The sequence below is a fragment of the Phyllobates terribilis genome, unplaced genomic scaffold (assembly GCF_046119375.1).
Source record: "Phyllobates terribilis strain yellow unplaced genomic scaffold, ASM4611937v1 Scaffold_1__5_contigs__length_1240528914, whole genome shotgun sequence".
In the NCBI taxonomy this organism is placed as follows: domain Eukaryota; kingdom Metazoa; phylum Chordata; class Amphibia; order Anura; family Dendrobatidae; genus Phyllobates; species Phyllobates terribilis.
Window position 1 is genome coordinate 250,156,424 of NW_027362761.1, and position 15,286 is coordinate 250,171,709.

Genomic DNA, 15,286 nt, shown 5'->3' on the forward strand with positions numbered 1-15,286 from the left:
AGAAATGATTATAGCTTGTATGAAAACAAAGGCATGAAAAGCAGCAGATATTTTGGGGCTAATCTAGATAGGTAAAGGACATCACAGCTCATAACTTAGCAATAGAGATAGTAAGTGTGAAGAATATTCTAGAATAAGCACATGTGCCCTGGTTGTCAGGTCTCCAAGCAGTGTAACTCGACCCACAGCTGTAAGAGAGAAGGGAGGGGGACTTTCAGTACCAGTGTCTCTCTGCAGCTGTGAGCTGAGCTGACAGGAAGGGCCCTCTGTGGTGATGCCTTCCTTTGATCAGTAACGTGCTCTTTTGTTAAGGTACTATATTTCAATACTGAGTTGTGGGAGAACTATATGTCTCAGCTCTTCACAAATGGATTTTCTAGCTCAGGGGGAGGTAGCGAATGCAACACTGCATCCTAGCCCAATCTAGCATGTAGGGACGATGATATACACGTCCCAGCCTTTTGGAACAGGGTGTTTGGTCTCCATGCACAGCAGGGGCCCACCTGGATCCAATGACTCCAGAACCGGCTTCCTAGGGGCAGCCAGTAAGTAATTGTAGCCCATTTTGGTTTTGGGAGATGGTAGCAAACTTAGTCCAGGGGGGTGAAGAGTTAGGTCCAGCTCTGGGAGTAACCGAGAGAGTTTAAAAACTCCTGCAGCTCTCTTCCCACCTGTCTTTGTCCTGGGGAGCCCGTGCCATCAAGACATGTGGGACAAGTCCAGCAACCACATGAGGGCCCACATCCTCCCCATGTGGCCAGCCCTCCCCCACAAGCCAGGCTTTCCATCTAAACGGGTAACTGACTTTAAGATCTGCTTATGCTTGATGTACCATGCTTTTGTATTTGTAACTCTGACCACTGTATATGTATAACCCTGATGTATATAGTAGATTGCTTAGTGAGCCCTTATGGTGATTAAATATATAATTTAATCTTGGGCTGTTCTGTTATCTCGACTCCGAACCTTACGTCTGTTGTTCGGTCCAACGAACACACTACCGGACTGCTTTCTAGCCCGATATAAGTCTGTTATATCAAATAGAAACTGGTGGCAGCTCTATCCTGGCCGACAAGGCTCTGCTTCACTGGAGTAGTGAAAGAGCCTCTCAGCCTGTCAGGGGTGTGAGTGAGTGCGGGGCCACGTCAGTGACTGAGTGGATCACCCTTTCTCACTCCCTGGTGCCTCTCTGTACCCGAGTGGACAGGAGGTGACGGTGTAGAACTGTACCAATCTGACCTTACGCGTCCTTTAGGGGGGGATGCCTGTCGTCACATTGGTGCAAAGGGTAGATCTGTATCACATGCTAAGTCTAGCATAGTGTGACGTCAGGCGCAAGAAGCGGCAACAGCGGAATTCTGCGGGGCCCCCCTGGTGCCATGTCTTCACAGTAAGAGAGAGCCATAAACCCGTGAACAAATTCTGCAGACAGTGTGTGCTGTGGTAAAGAAGATTAGAGTATAGTAGATGAAGAAAAGAGAATAAGAAATAGATTTATTGAAAAGGAGAGAGAGATAGGAGAGCTGGCAGTGGTTGATTACGGTGGTTATAGTGCTCAGGGCCGGAGTCACCACACAATGCACCCAGGCAAGTGCCGGGGGGGCCATAGCGCACTGATGTCCCTGATGGAGAGTGAGCCCCCCACAACTGTGCTTTAAACCGTTTGCAATACTTACCTCTCCTTGTTCCTTCGCTGCCCGATTGTCTTCTGACTCTGTGATGTCTCAGGTCAGAGAGCGGTTTCTGAGCTATTGTAGAATTTACAATATATATCACTCATGGAATGTAAGAAGTAAGTGAAATCTTCGGTATTGTACTATACCTATATTTCTCTACATTATCTGTGCATCATTAATCATGGTATGTGTTAAAGGGGCCCACTGAGACTCTTTCACCCGGGACCCACGAAAAACTAAAGCCGGTCCTGATAGTGCTGGTGCTGCATTTTAATTACACATTTATTTATTTTTTCATTCTTCATGCAGAGACAAGCCACCAATATTCCTGAAAGAAAATGTTACTATGTCCGCTACACAAAGTGTGCATGTCACAAAGTGCTGAGACTTTGCAGACATGTTATATTAGTCTAATTCATTGTCATACCATGCAATTACTGCAGCCTGCTGACCAGGCCTGGCGTCAGCACCCGGCTCACCTGGGCAAGTGCTGGGGCCCTGAGGAGGCGGGGGGGGGGGTCACTCAATGTCCAGCACCCCGGCACGCTATGGGACCCTTGAGCAGAGGAGAGCAGTGCCTGCGCCCACCCCAAACATGCTTGCTCAGGGCCCCGGCACAATACTTATCTTTCCCCGTGCCTCCGCAGCAGGTCCGGTCTCTTCCGCGGCTGCTGTACTGTGATGTCTCAGGTCAGAGGGCGCGATGACTTCTTTACATCGTACTCTCTCCAGAGCCGTCACAGGCAGCGCAGTGAGGGAAGACGCCTGCGACGCTGAAGAGTCCGGAGCAGCGGCAGCAGGTGAGGAGTAGAGATGAGCGTTGTTCGACTCGAACTGTTCGCCAATCTCAAATTCAAGCTGTTTTGGGCGGTGTTCGAGCCGTCCGGCGAACACGAACGATTTGAAAAAAATTCGGCTGTTCGAGGTTATGTTCGATAACTGTTCGTGCACCAAAATCATAACTGGATTTTTTCTCAGTAATGATGAAAATTAATGTTAATACGCAGTTTGAGTGTACAGCGGGGTGGGGGGAGGGGCAGGGGATGGATCTCTGCAGGAATAATGAAGATCTCCATTTTTTTTTCTCTTTCCCGCATTTGCAGTGGGGAGGTGCAATCTGTCAGCCTATCAGCACCGCACACACGGAGCGAAGTGCTTTTCTTCACACAAGCAAGGGCATGTGTCATTGGCAGTGTATGTCACATGTCCTTGCCCTATAAGACCCAGCCATTTTCCCCGTCGCCACCATTTTCTCACTGCTGCAGCTGCGTGTTAGACGGCACCGCTGTTGCTGTGTGCGCTATACCTTGTTAATTTCAAGCCAATTTTCGCACAAATCTACAGATAGCTTGGGAGTACGGAATAGTTGTGATTGCAGTCCTTTTAAGGACTAGGTTACAGCATTTCCTACGACTTTTATCAGGCAGGTCTGTGCTCTTAAATAGATAGGTTGGGAGTAAAGACTAATTGTAATTGCAGTCATTTTCAGGACTAAGTTACATCAGTTCCTATCAGTTTTTGCCAGGCAGGTCTGTGCCAGTGCTGTGCAAGTTTTTTTCACAGCATTTGGCTAAATCTAGCAAAGCTAATCCTTTTTGGCCTATTGCAGAGTGTGTTAGTCAGTGGAGTAGCCTATCTGTGTTGCAAGCTACACCACCTGTGCATAGAATACCAATTTTTTTACTGCACCTAGTGAAGTAAAACCTTTTGGGCATAGCATCATTCTATTAGTCCATCTATACTGACCTCCATCAGGTTGCAAATTGAATATAATTTTTTTCTGCATCTAGCTCTGAAAAAATATTTGGGCTTCTAGCAGTGTGTGGGACTTGGTCTATTAGTCCATCTATACCGACCTCCATCAGGTTGCAAATTGAATATAATTTTTTTCTGCATCTAGCTCTGAAAAAATATTTGGGCTTCTAGCAGTGTGTGGGACTTGGTCTATTAGTCCATCTATACTGACCTCCATCAGGTTGCAAATTGAATATAATTTTTTTCTGCATCTAGCTCTGAAAAAATATTTGGGCTTCTAGCAGTGTGTGGGACTTGGTCTATTAGTCCATCTATACCGACCTCCATCAGGTTGCAAATTGAATATAATTTTTTTCTGCATCTAGCTCTGAAAAAATATTTGGGCTTCTAGCAGTGTGTGGGACTTGGTCTATTAGTCCATCTATACTGACCTCCATCAGGTTGCAAATTGAATATAATTTTTTTCTGCATCTAGCTCTGAAAAAATATTTGGGCTTCTAGCAGTGTGTGGGACTTGGTCTATTAGTCCATCTATACTGACCTCCATCAGGTTGCAAATTGAATATAATTTTTTTCTGCATCTAGCTCTGAAAAAATATTTGGGCTTCTAGCAGTGTGTTGGACTTGGTCTATTAGTCCATCTATACTAACCTCCATCAGGTTGCAAATTGAATATAATTTTTTTCTGCATCTAGCTCTGAAAAAATATTTGGGCTTCTAGCAGTGTGTTGGACTTGGTCTATTAGTCCATCTATACTAACCTCCATCAGGTTGCAAAGTAAAAATAATTATTTTCTGCATCTAGCTCTGAAAAAATATTTCGGCTTCTAGCAGTGTGTGGGACTTGGTCTATTAGTCCATCTATACTGACCTCCATCAGGTTGCAAATTGAATATAATTTTTTTCTGCATCTAGCTCTGAAAAAATATTTGGGCTTCTAGCAGTGTGTGGGACTTGGTCTATTAGTCCATCTATACTGACCTCCATCAGGTTGCAAATTAAAAATAATTTTTTTCTGCATCTAGCTCTGAAAAAATATTTGGGCTTCTAGCAGTGTGTGGGACTTGGTCTATTAGTCCATCTATACTGACCTCCATCAGGTTGCAAATTGAATATAATTTTTTTCTGCATCTAGCTCTGAAAAAATATTTGGGCTTCTAGCAGTGTGTGGGACTTGGTCTATTAGTCCATCTATACCGACCTCCATCAGGTTGCAAATTGAATATAATTTTTTTCTGCATCTAGCTCTGAAAAAATATTTGGGCTTCTAGCAGTGTGTGGGACTTGGTCTATTAGTCCATCTATACTGACCTCCATCAGGTTGCAAATTGAATATAATTTTTTTCTGCATCTAGCTCTGAAAAAATATTTGGGCTTCTAGCAGTGTGTGGGACTTGGTCTATTAGTCCATCTATACTGACCTCCATCAGGTTGCAAATTGAATATAATTTTTTTCTGCATCTAGCTCTGAAAAAATATTTGGGCTTCTAGCAGTGTGTTGGACTTGGTCTATTAGTCCATCTATACTAACCTCCATCAGGTTGCAAATTGAATATAATTTTTTTCTGCATCTAGCTCTGAAAAAATATTTGGGCTTCTAGCAGTGTGTTGGACTTGGTCTATTAGTCCATCTATACTAACCTCCATCAGGTTGCAAATTAAAAATAATTATTTTCTGCATCTAGCTCTGAAAAAATATTTCGGCTTCTAGCAGTGTGTGGGACTTGGTCTATTAGTCCATCTATACTGACCTCCATCAGGTTGCAAATTGAATATAATTTTTTTCTGCATCTAGCTCTGAAAAAATATTTGGGCTTCTAGCAGTGTGTGGGACTTGGTCTATTAGTCCATCTATACTGACCTCCATCAGGTTGCAAATTAAGAATAATTTTTTTCTGCATCTAGCTCTGAAAAAATATTTGGGCTTCTAGCAGTGTGTGGGACTTGGTCTATTAGTCCATCTATACTGACCTCCATCAGGTTGCAAATTGAATATAATTTTTTTCTGCATCTAGCTCTGAAAAAATATTTGGGCTTCTAGCAGTGTGTTGGACTTGGTCTATTAGTACATCTATGCTAACCTCCATCAGGTTGCAAATTGAATATAATTTTTTTCTGCATCTAGCTCTGAAAAAATATTTGGGCTTCTAGCAGTGTGTTGGACTTGGTCTATTAGTCCATCTATATTAACCTCCATCAGGTTGCAAATTAAAAATAATTTTTTTCTGCATCTAGCTCTGAAAAAATATTTCGGCTTCTAGCAGTGTGTGGGACTTGGTCTATTAGTCCATCTATACTGACCTCCATCAGGTTGCAAATTGAATATAATTTTTTTCTGCATCTAGCTCTGAAAAAATATTTGGGCTTCTAGCAGTGTGTGGGACTTGGTCTATTAGTCCATCTATACTGACCTCCATCAGGTTGCAAATTGAATATAATTTTTTTCTGCATCTAGCTCTGAAAAATTATTTGGGGTTCTAGCAGTGTGTGGGACTTGTTCTATTAGTCCATCTATACTGACCTAGATCAGGTTGCAAATTAAAAATCATTTTTTTCTTCATCAAGCTCTGAAAAAATATTTGGGTTTCTAGCAGTGTGTGGGACTTGTTCTATTAGTCCATCTATACTGACCTCCATCAGGTTGCAAATTGAATATAATTTTTTTCTGCATCTAGCTCTGAAAAAATATTTGGGCTTCTAGCAGTGTGTGGGACTTGGTCTATTAGTCCATCTATACTGACCTCCATCAGGTTGCAAATTGAATATAATTTTTTTCTGCATCTAGCTCTGAAAAAATATTTGGGCTTCTAGCAGTGTGTGGGACTTGGTCTATTAGTCCATCTATACTGACCTCCATCAGGTTGCAAATTAAAAATAATTTTTTTCTGCATCTAGCTCTGAAAAAAATTTGGGCTTCTAGCAGTGTGTGGGACTTGTTATATTAGTCCATCTATACAGACCTCCATCAGGTTGCAAATTGAATATAATTTTTTTCTGCATCTAGCTCTGAAAAAATATTTGGGCTTCTAGCACTGTGTGGGACTTGGTCTATTAGTCCATCTATACTGACCTCCATCAGGTTGCAAATTAAAAATTATTTTTTTCTGCATCTAGCTCTGAAAAAATATTTGGGCTTCTAGCAGTGTGTGGGACTTGTTGTATTAGTCCATCTATACTGACCTCCATCAGGTTGCAAATTGAATATAATTTTTTTCTGCATCTAGCTCTGAAAAAATATTTGGGCTTCTAGCAGTGTGTGGGACTTGTTCTATTAGTCCATCTATACTGACCTCCATCAGGTTGCAAATTGAATATAATTTTTTTCTGCATCTAGCTCTGAAAAAATATTTGGGCTTCTAGCACTGTGTTTGACTTGGTCTATTAGTCCATCTATACTGACCTCCATCAGGTTGCAAATTAAAAATTATTTTTTTCTGCATCTAGCTCTGAAAAAATATTTGGGCTTCTAGCAGTGTGTGGGACTTGTTGTATTAGTCCATCTATACTGACCTCCATCAGGTTGCAAATTGAATATAATTTTTTTCTGCATCTAGCTCTGAAAAAATATTTGGGCTTCTAGCAGTGTGTGGGACTTGTTCTATTAGTCCATCTATACTGACCTCCATCAGGTTGCAAATTGAATATAATTTTTTTCTGCATCTAGCTCTGAAAAAATATTTGGGCTTCTAGCAGTGTGTGGGACTTGGTCTATTAGTCCATCTATACTGACCTCCATCAGGTTGCAAATTGAATATAATTTTTTTCTGCATCTAGCTCTGAAAAAATATTTGGGCTTCTAGCAGTGTGTGGGACTTGGTCTATTAGTCCATCTATACCGACCTCCATCAGGTTGCAAATTGAATATAATTTTTTTCTGCATCTAGCTCTGAAAAAATATTTGGGCTTCTAGCAGTGTGTGGGACTTGGTCTATTAGTCCATCTATACTGACCTCCATCAGGTTGCAAATTGAATATAATTTTTTTCTGCATCTAGCTCTGAAAAAATATTTGGGCTTCTAGCAGTGTGTGGGACTTGGTCTATTAGTCCATCTATACTGACCTCCATCAGGTTGCAAATTGAATATAATTTTTTCTGCATCTAGCTCTGAAAAAATATTTGGGCTTCTAGCAGTGTGTTGGACTTGGTCTATTAGTCCATCTATACTAACCTCCATCAGGTTGCAAATTGAATATAATTTTTTTCTGCATCTAGCTCTGAAAAAATATTTGGGCTTCTAGCAGTGTGTTGGACTTGGTCTATTAGTCCATCTATACTAACCTCCATCAGGTTGCAAATTAAAAATAATTTTTTTCTGCATCTAGCTCTGAAAAAATATTTCGGCTTCTAGCAGTGTGTGGAACTTGGTCTATTAGTCCATCTATACTGACCTCCATCAGGTTGCAAATTGAATATAATTTTTTTCTGCATCTAGCTCTGAGAAAATATTTGGGCTTCTAGCAGTGTGTTGGACTTGGTCTATTAGTACATCTATGCTAACCTCCATCAGGTTGCAAATTGAATATAATTTTTTTCTGCATCTAGCTCTGAAAAAATATTTGGGCTTCTAGCAGTGTGTTGGACTTGGTCTATTAGTCCATCTATATTAACCTCCATCAGGTTGCAAATTAAAAATAATTTTTTTCTGCATCTAGCTCTGAAAAAATATTTCGGCTTCTAGCAGTGTGTGGGACTTGGTCTATTAGTCCATCTATACTGACCTCCATCAGGTTGCAAATTGAATATAATTTTTTTCTGCATCTAGCTCTGAAAAAATATTTGGGCTTCTAGCAGTGTGTGGGACTTGGTGTATTAGTCCATCTATACTGACCTCCATCAGGTTGCAAATTGAATATAATTTTTTTCTGCATCTAGCTCTGAAAAATTATTTGGGGTTCTAGCAGTGTGTGGGACTTGTTCTATTAGTCCATCTATACTGACCTAGATCAGGTTGCAAATTAAAAATCATTTTTTTCTTCATCAAGCTCTGAAAAAATATTTGGGTTTCTAGCAGTGTGTGGGACTTGTTCTATTAGTCCATCTATACTGACCTCCATCAGGTTGCAAATTGAATATAATTTTTTTCTGCATCTAGCTCTGAAAAAATATTTGGGCTTCTAGCAGTGTGTGGGACTTGGTCTATTAGTCCATCTATACTGACCTCCATCAGGTTGCAAATTGAATATAATTTTTTTCTGCATCTAGCTCTGAAAAAATATTTGGGCTTCTAGCAGTATGTGGGACTTGGTCTATTAGTCCATCTATACTGACCTCCATCAGGTTGCAAATTAAAAATAATTTTTTTCTGCATCTAGCTCTGAAAAAAATTTGGGCTTCTAGCAGTGTGTGGGACTTGTTATATTAGTCCATCTATACAGACCTCCATCAGGTTGCAAATTGAATATAATTTTTTTCTGCACCTAGCTCTGAAAAAATATTTGGGCTTCTAGCACTGTGTGGGACTTGGTCTATTAGTCCATCTATACTGACCTCCATCAGGTTGCAAATTAAAAATTATTTTTTTCTGCATCTAGCTCTGAAAAAATATTTGGGCTTCTAGCAGTGTGTGGGACTTGTTCTATTAGTCCATCTATACTGACCTCCATCAGGTTGCAAATTGAATATAATTTTTTTCTGCATCTAGCTCTGAAAAAATATTTGGGCTTCTAGCAGTGTGTGGGACTTGTTCTATTAGTCCATCTATACTGACCTCCATCAGGTTGCAAATTGAATATAATTTTTTTCTGCATCTAGCTCTGAAAAAATATTTGGGCTTCTAGCAGTGTGTGGGACTTGGTCTATTAGTCCATCTATACTGACCTCCATCAGGTTGCAAATTGAATATAATTTTTTTCTGCATCTAGCTCTGAAAAAATATTTGGGCTTCTAGCAGTGTGTGGGACTTGGTCTATTAGTCCATCTATACCGACCTCCATCAGGTTGCAAATTGAATATAATTTTTTTCTGCATCTAGCTCTGAAAAAATATTTGGGCTTCTAGCAGTGTGTGGGACTTGGTCTATTAGTCCATCTATACTGACCTCCATCAGGTTGCAAATTGAATATAATTTTTTTCTGCATCTAGCTCTGAAAAAATATTTGGGCTTCTAGGAGTGTGTGGGACTTGGTCTATTAGTCCATCTATACTGACCTCCATCAGGTTGCAAATTGAATATAATTTTTTCTGCATCTAGCTCTGAAAAAATATTTGGGCTTCTAGCAGTGAGTTGGACTTGGTCTATTAGTCCATCTATACTAACCTCCATCAGGTTGCAAATTGAATATAATTTTTTTCTGCATCTAGCTCTGAAAAAATATTTGGGATTCTAGCAGTGTGTTGGACTTGGTCTATTAGTCCATCTATACTAACCTCCATCAGGTTGCAAATTAAAAATAATTTTTTTCTGCATCTAGCTCTGAAAAAATATTTCGGCTTCTAGCAGTGTGTGGGACTTGGTCTATTAGTCCATCTATACTGACCTCCATCAGGTTGCAAATTGAATATAATTTTTTTCTGCATCTAGCTCTGAAAAAATATTTGGGCTTCTAGCAGTGTGTGGGACTTGGTCTATTAGTCCATCTATACTGACCTCCATCAGGTTGCAAATTAAAAATAATTTTTTTCTGCATCTAGCTCTGAAAAAATATTTGGGCTTCTAGCAGTGTGTGGGACTTGGTCTATTAGTCCATCTATACTGACCTCCATCAGGTTGCAAATTGAATATAATTTTTTTCTGCATCTAGCTCTGAAAAAATATTTGGGCTTCTAGCAGTGTGTTGGACTTGGTCTATTAGTCCATCTATGCTAACCTCCATCAGGTTGCAAATTGAATATAATTTTTTTCTGCATCTAGCTCTGAAAAAATATTTGGGCTTCTAGCAGTGTGTTGGACTTGGTCTATTAGTCCATCTATATTAACCTCCATCAGGTTGCAAATTAAAAATAATTTTTTTCTGCATCTAGCTCTGAAAAAATATTTCGGCTTCTAGCAGTGTGTGGGACTTGGTCTATTAGTCCATCTATACTGACCTCCATCAGGTTGCAAATTGAATATAATTTTTTTCTGCATCTAGCTCTGAAAAAATATTTGGGCTTCTAGCAGTGTGTGGGACTTGGTCTATTAGTCCATCTATACTGACCTACATCAGGTTGCAAATTGAATATAATTTTTTTCTGCATCTAGCTCTGAAAAATTATTTGGGGTTCTAGCAGTGTGTGGGACTTGTTCTATTAGTCCATCTATACTGACCTAGATCAGGTTGCAAATTAAAAATCATTTTTTTCTTCATCAAGCTCTGAAAAAATATTTGGGCTTCTAGCAGTGTGTGGGACTTGTTCTATTAGTCCATCTATACTGACCTCCATCAGGTTGCAAATTGAATATAATTTTTTTCTGCATCTAGCTCTGAAAAAATATTTGGGCTTCTAGCAGTGTGTGGGACTTGGTCTATTAGTCCATCTATACCGACCTCCATCAGGTTGCAAATTGAATATAATTTTTTTCTGCATCTAGCTCTGAAAAAATATTTGGGCTTCTAGCAGTGTGTGGGACTTGGTCTATTAGTCCATCTATACTGACCTCCATCAGGTTGCAAATTGAATATAATTTTTTTCTGCATCTAGCTCTGAAAAAATATTTGGGCTTCTAGGAGTGTGTGGGACTTGGTCTATTAGTCCATCTATACTGACCTCCATCAGGTTGCAAATTGAATATAATTTTTTCTGCATCTAGCTCTGAAAAAATATTTGGGCTTCTAGCAGTGAGTTGGACTTGGTCTATTAGTCCATCTATACTAACCTCCATCAGGTTGCAAATTGAATATAATTTTTTTCTGCATCTAGCTCTGAAAAAATATTTGGGATTCTAGCAGTGTGTTGGACTTGGTCTATTAGTCCATCTATACTAACCTCCATCAGGTTGCAAATTAAAAATAATTTTTTTCTGCATCTAGCTCTGAAAAAATATTTCGGCTTCTAGCAGTGTGTGGGACTTGGTCTATTAGTCCATCTATACTGACCTCCATCAGGTTGCAAATTGAATATAATTTTTTTCTGCATCTAGCTCTGAAAAAATATTTGGGCTTCTAGCAGTGTGTGGGACTTGGTCTATTAGTCCATCTATACTGACCTCCATCAGGTTGCAAATTAAAAATAATTTTTTTCTGCATCTAGCTCTGAAAAAATATTTGGGCTTCTAGCAGTGTGTGGGACTTGGTCTATTAGTCCATCTATACTGACCTCCATCAGGTTGCAAATTGAATATAATTTTTTTCTGCATCTAGCTCTGAAAAAATATTTGGGCTTCTAGCAGTGTGTTGGACTTGGTCTATTAGTCCATCTATGCTAACCTCCATCAGGTTGCAAATTGAATATAATTTTTTTCTGCATCTAGCTCTGAAAAAATATTTGGGCTTCTAGCAGTGTGTTGGACTTGGTCTATTAGTCCATCTATATTAACCTCCATCAGGTTGCAAATTAAAAATAATTTTTTTCTGCATCTAGCTCTGAAAAAATATTTCGGCTTCTAGCAGTGTGTGGGACTTGGTCTATTAGTCCATCTATACTGACCTCCATCAGGTTGCAAATTGAATATAATTTTTTTCTGCATCTAGCTCTGAAAAAATATTTGGGCTTCTAGCAGTGTGTGGGACTTGGTCTATTAGTCCATCTATACTGACCTACATCAGGTTGCAAATTGAATATAATTTTTTTCTGCATCTAGCTCTGAAAAATTATTTGGGGTTCTAGCAGTGTGTGGGACTTGTTCTATTAGTCCATCTATACTGACCTAGATCAGGTTGCAAATTAAAAATCATTTTTTTCTTCATCAAGCTCTGAAAAAATATTTGGGCTTCTAGCAGTGTGTGGGACTTGTTCTATTAGTCCATCTATACTGACCTCCATCAGGTTGCAAACTGAATATAATTTTTTTCTGCATCTAGCTCTGAAAAAATATTTGGGCTTCTAGCAGTGTGTGGGACTTGGTCTATTAGTCCATCTATACTGACCTCCATCAGGTTGCAAATTGAATATCATTTTTTTCTGCATCTAGCTCTGAAAAAATATTTGGGCTTCTAGCAGTGTGTGGGACTTGGTCTATTAGTCCATCTATACTGATCTCCATCAGGTTGCAAATTAAAAATAATTTTTTTCTGCATCTAGCTCTGAAAAATATTTGGGCTTCTAGCAGTGTGTGGGACTTGTTATATTAGTCCATCTATACAGACCTCCATCAGGTTGCAAATTGAATATAATTTTTTTCTGCATCTAGCTCTGAAAAAATATTTGGGCTTCTAGCAGTGTGTGGGACTTGGTCTATTAGTCCATCTATACTGACCTCCATCAGGTTGCAAATTGAATATAATTTTTTTCTGCATCTAGCTCTGAAAAAATATTTGGGCTTCTAGCAGTGTGTGGGACTTGGTCTATTAGTCCATCTATACTGACCTCCATCAGGTTGCAAATTAAAAAAAAAATGTTTCTGCATGTAGCACTGAAAAAATATTTGGGCTTCTAGCAGTGTGTGGGACTTGTTCTATTAGTCCATCTATACTGACCTCCATCAGGTTGCAAATTGAATATAATTTTTTTCTGCATCTAGCTCTGAAAAATTATTTGGGCTTCTAGTAGTGTGTGGGACTTGTTCTATTAGTCCATCTATACTGACCTCCATCAGGTTGCAAATTAAAAATAATTTTTTTCTGCATCTAGCTCTGAAAAAATATTTGGGCTTCTAGCAGTGTGTGAGACTTGGTCTATTAGTCCATCTATACTGACCTAAATCAGGTTGCAAATTGAATATAATTTTTTTCTGCATCTAGCTATGAAAAATTATTTGGGATTCTAGCAGTGTGTGGGACTTGGTCTATTAGTCCATCTATACTGACCTCCATCAGGTTGCAAATTAAAAATATTTTTTTTCTGCATCTAGCTCTGAAAAAATATTTGGGCTTCTAGCACTGCGTGGGACTTGTTCTATTAGTCCATCTATACTGACGTCCATCAGGTTGCAAATTGAATATAATTTTTTTCTGCATCTAGCTCTGAAAAAATATTTGGGCTTCTAGCAGTGTGTGGGGCTTGGTCTATTAGTCCATCTATACTGACCTCCATCAGGTTGCAAATTAAAAATATTTTTTTTCTGTATCTAGCTCTGAAAAAATATTTGGGCTTCTAGCAGTGTGTGGGACTTGGTCTATTAGTCCATCTATACTGACCTCCATCAGGTTGCAAATTGAATATAATTTTTTTCTGCATCTGGCTCTGAAAAATTATTTGGGATTCTAGCAGTGTGTGGGACTTGGTCTATTAGTCCATCTATACTGACCTCCATCAGGTTGCAAATTAAAAATATTTTTTTTCTGCATCTAGCTCTGAAAAAATATTTGGGCTTCTAGCACTGCGTGGGACTTGTTCTATTAGTCCATCTATACTGACGTCCATCAGGTTGCAAATTGAATATAATTTTTTTCTGCATCTAGCTCTGAAAAAATATTTGGGCTTCTAGCAGTGTGTGGGACTTGGTCTATTAGTCCATCTATACTGACCTCCATCAGGTTGCAAATTAAAAATATTTTTTTTCTGCATCTAGCTCTGAAAAAATATTTGGGCTTCTAGCAGTGTGTGGGACTTGGTCTATTAGTCCATCTATACTGACCTCCATCAGGTTGCAAATTGAATATAATTTTTTTCTGCATCTGGCTCTGAAAAAATATTTGGGCTTCTAGCGGTGTGTGGGACTTGGTCTATTAGTCCATCTATACTGACCTCCATCAGGTTGCAAATTGAATATAATTTTTTTCTGCATCTAGCTCTGAAAAAATATTTGGGCTTCTAGCAGTGTGTTGGACTTGGTCTATTAGTCCATCTATACTAACCTCCATCAGGTTGCAAATTGAATATAATTTTTTTCTGCATCTAGCTCTGAAAAAATATTTGGGCTTCTAGCAGTGTGTTGGAATTGGTCTATTAGTCCATCTATACTAACCTCCATCAGGTTGCAAATTAAAAATAATTTTTTTCTGTATCTAGCTCTGAAAAAATATTTCGGCTTCTAGCAGTGTGTGGGACTTGGTCTATTAGTCCATCTATACTGACCTCCATCAGGTTGCAAATTGAATATAATTTTTTTCTGCATCTAGCTCTGAAATAATATTTGGGCTTCTAGCAGTGTGTGGGACTTGGTCTGTTAGTCCATCTATACTGACCTCCATCAGGTTGCAAATTGAATATAATTTTTTTCTGCATCTAGCTCTGAAAAATTATTTGGGCTTCTAGCAGTGTGTGGGACTTGTTCTATTATTCCATCTATACTGACCTCCATCAGGTTGCAAATTAAAAATAACTTTTTTCTTCATCAAGCTCTGAAAAAATATTTGGGCTTCTAGCAGTGTGTGGGACTTGGTCTATTAGTCCATCTATGCTGACCTCCATCAGGTTTCAAATTGAATATAATTTTTTTCTGCATCTAGCTCTGAAAAAATATTTGGGCTTCTAGCAGTGTGTGGGACTTGGTCTATTAGTCGATCTATACTGACCTCCATCAGGTTGCAAATTGAAAATAATTTTTTTCTGCATCTAGCTCTGAAAAAATATTTGGGCTTCTAGCAGTGTGTGGGACTTGGTCTATTAGTCCATCTATACTGACCTCCATGAGGTTGCAAATTGAATATAATTTTTTTCTGCATCTAGCCCTGAAAAAATATTTGGGCTTCTAGCAGTGTGTGGGACATGGTCTATTAGTCCATCTATACTCACCTCCATCAGGTTGCAAATTAAAAATAATTTTTTTCTGCATCTAGCTCTGAAAAAATATTTGGGCTTCTAGCAGTGTGTGGGACTTGTTCTATTAGTCCAT

The 15,286-nt window shown here is 39.0% G+C and overlaps 1 protein-coding gene across 1 annotated transcript in view; it reads left to right on the forward strand.

The window, feature by feature from the left end:
• Positions 1 to 219: 219 nt before the first annotated feature.
• The window catches only part of LOC141166639 (leukotriene B4 receptor 1-like), a 116,033-nt gene continuing 100,966 nt past the window's right edge, over positions 220 to 15,286 (forward strand). Inside the window, exon 1 of the mRNA XM_073653542.1 lies at positions 220 to 312. The gene's annotated coding sequence lies outside the window, so the exon portion shown is untranslated. The remainder of the gene's footprint in view (positions 313 to 15,286) is intronic.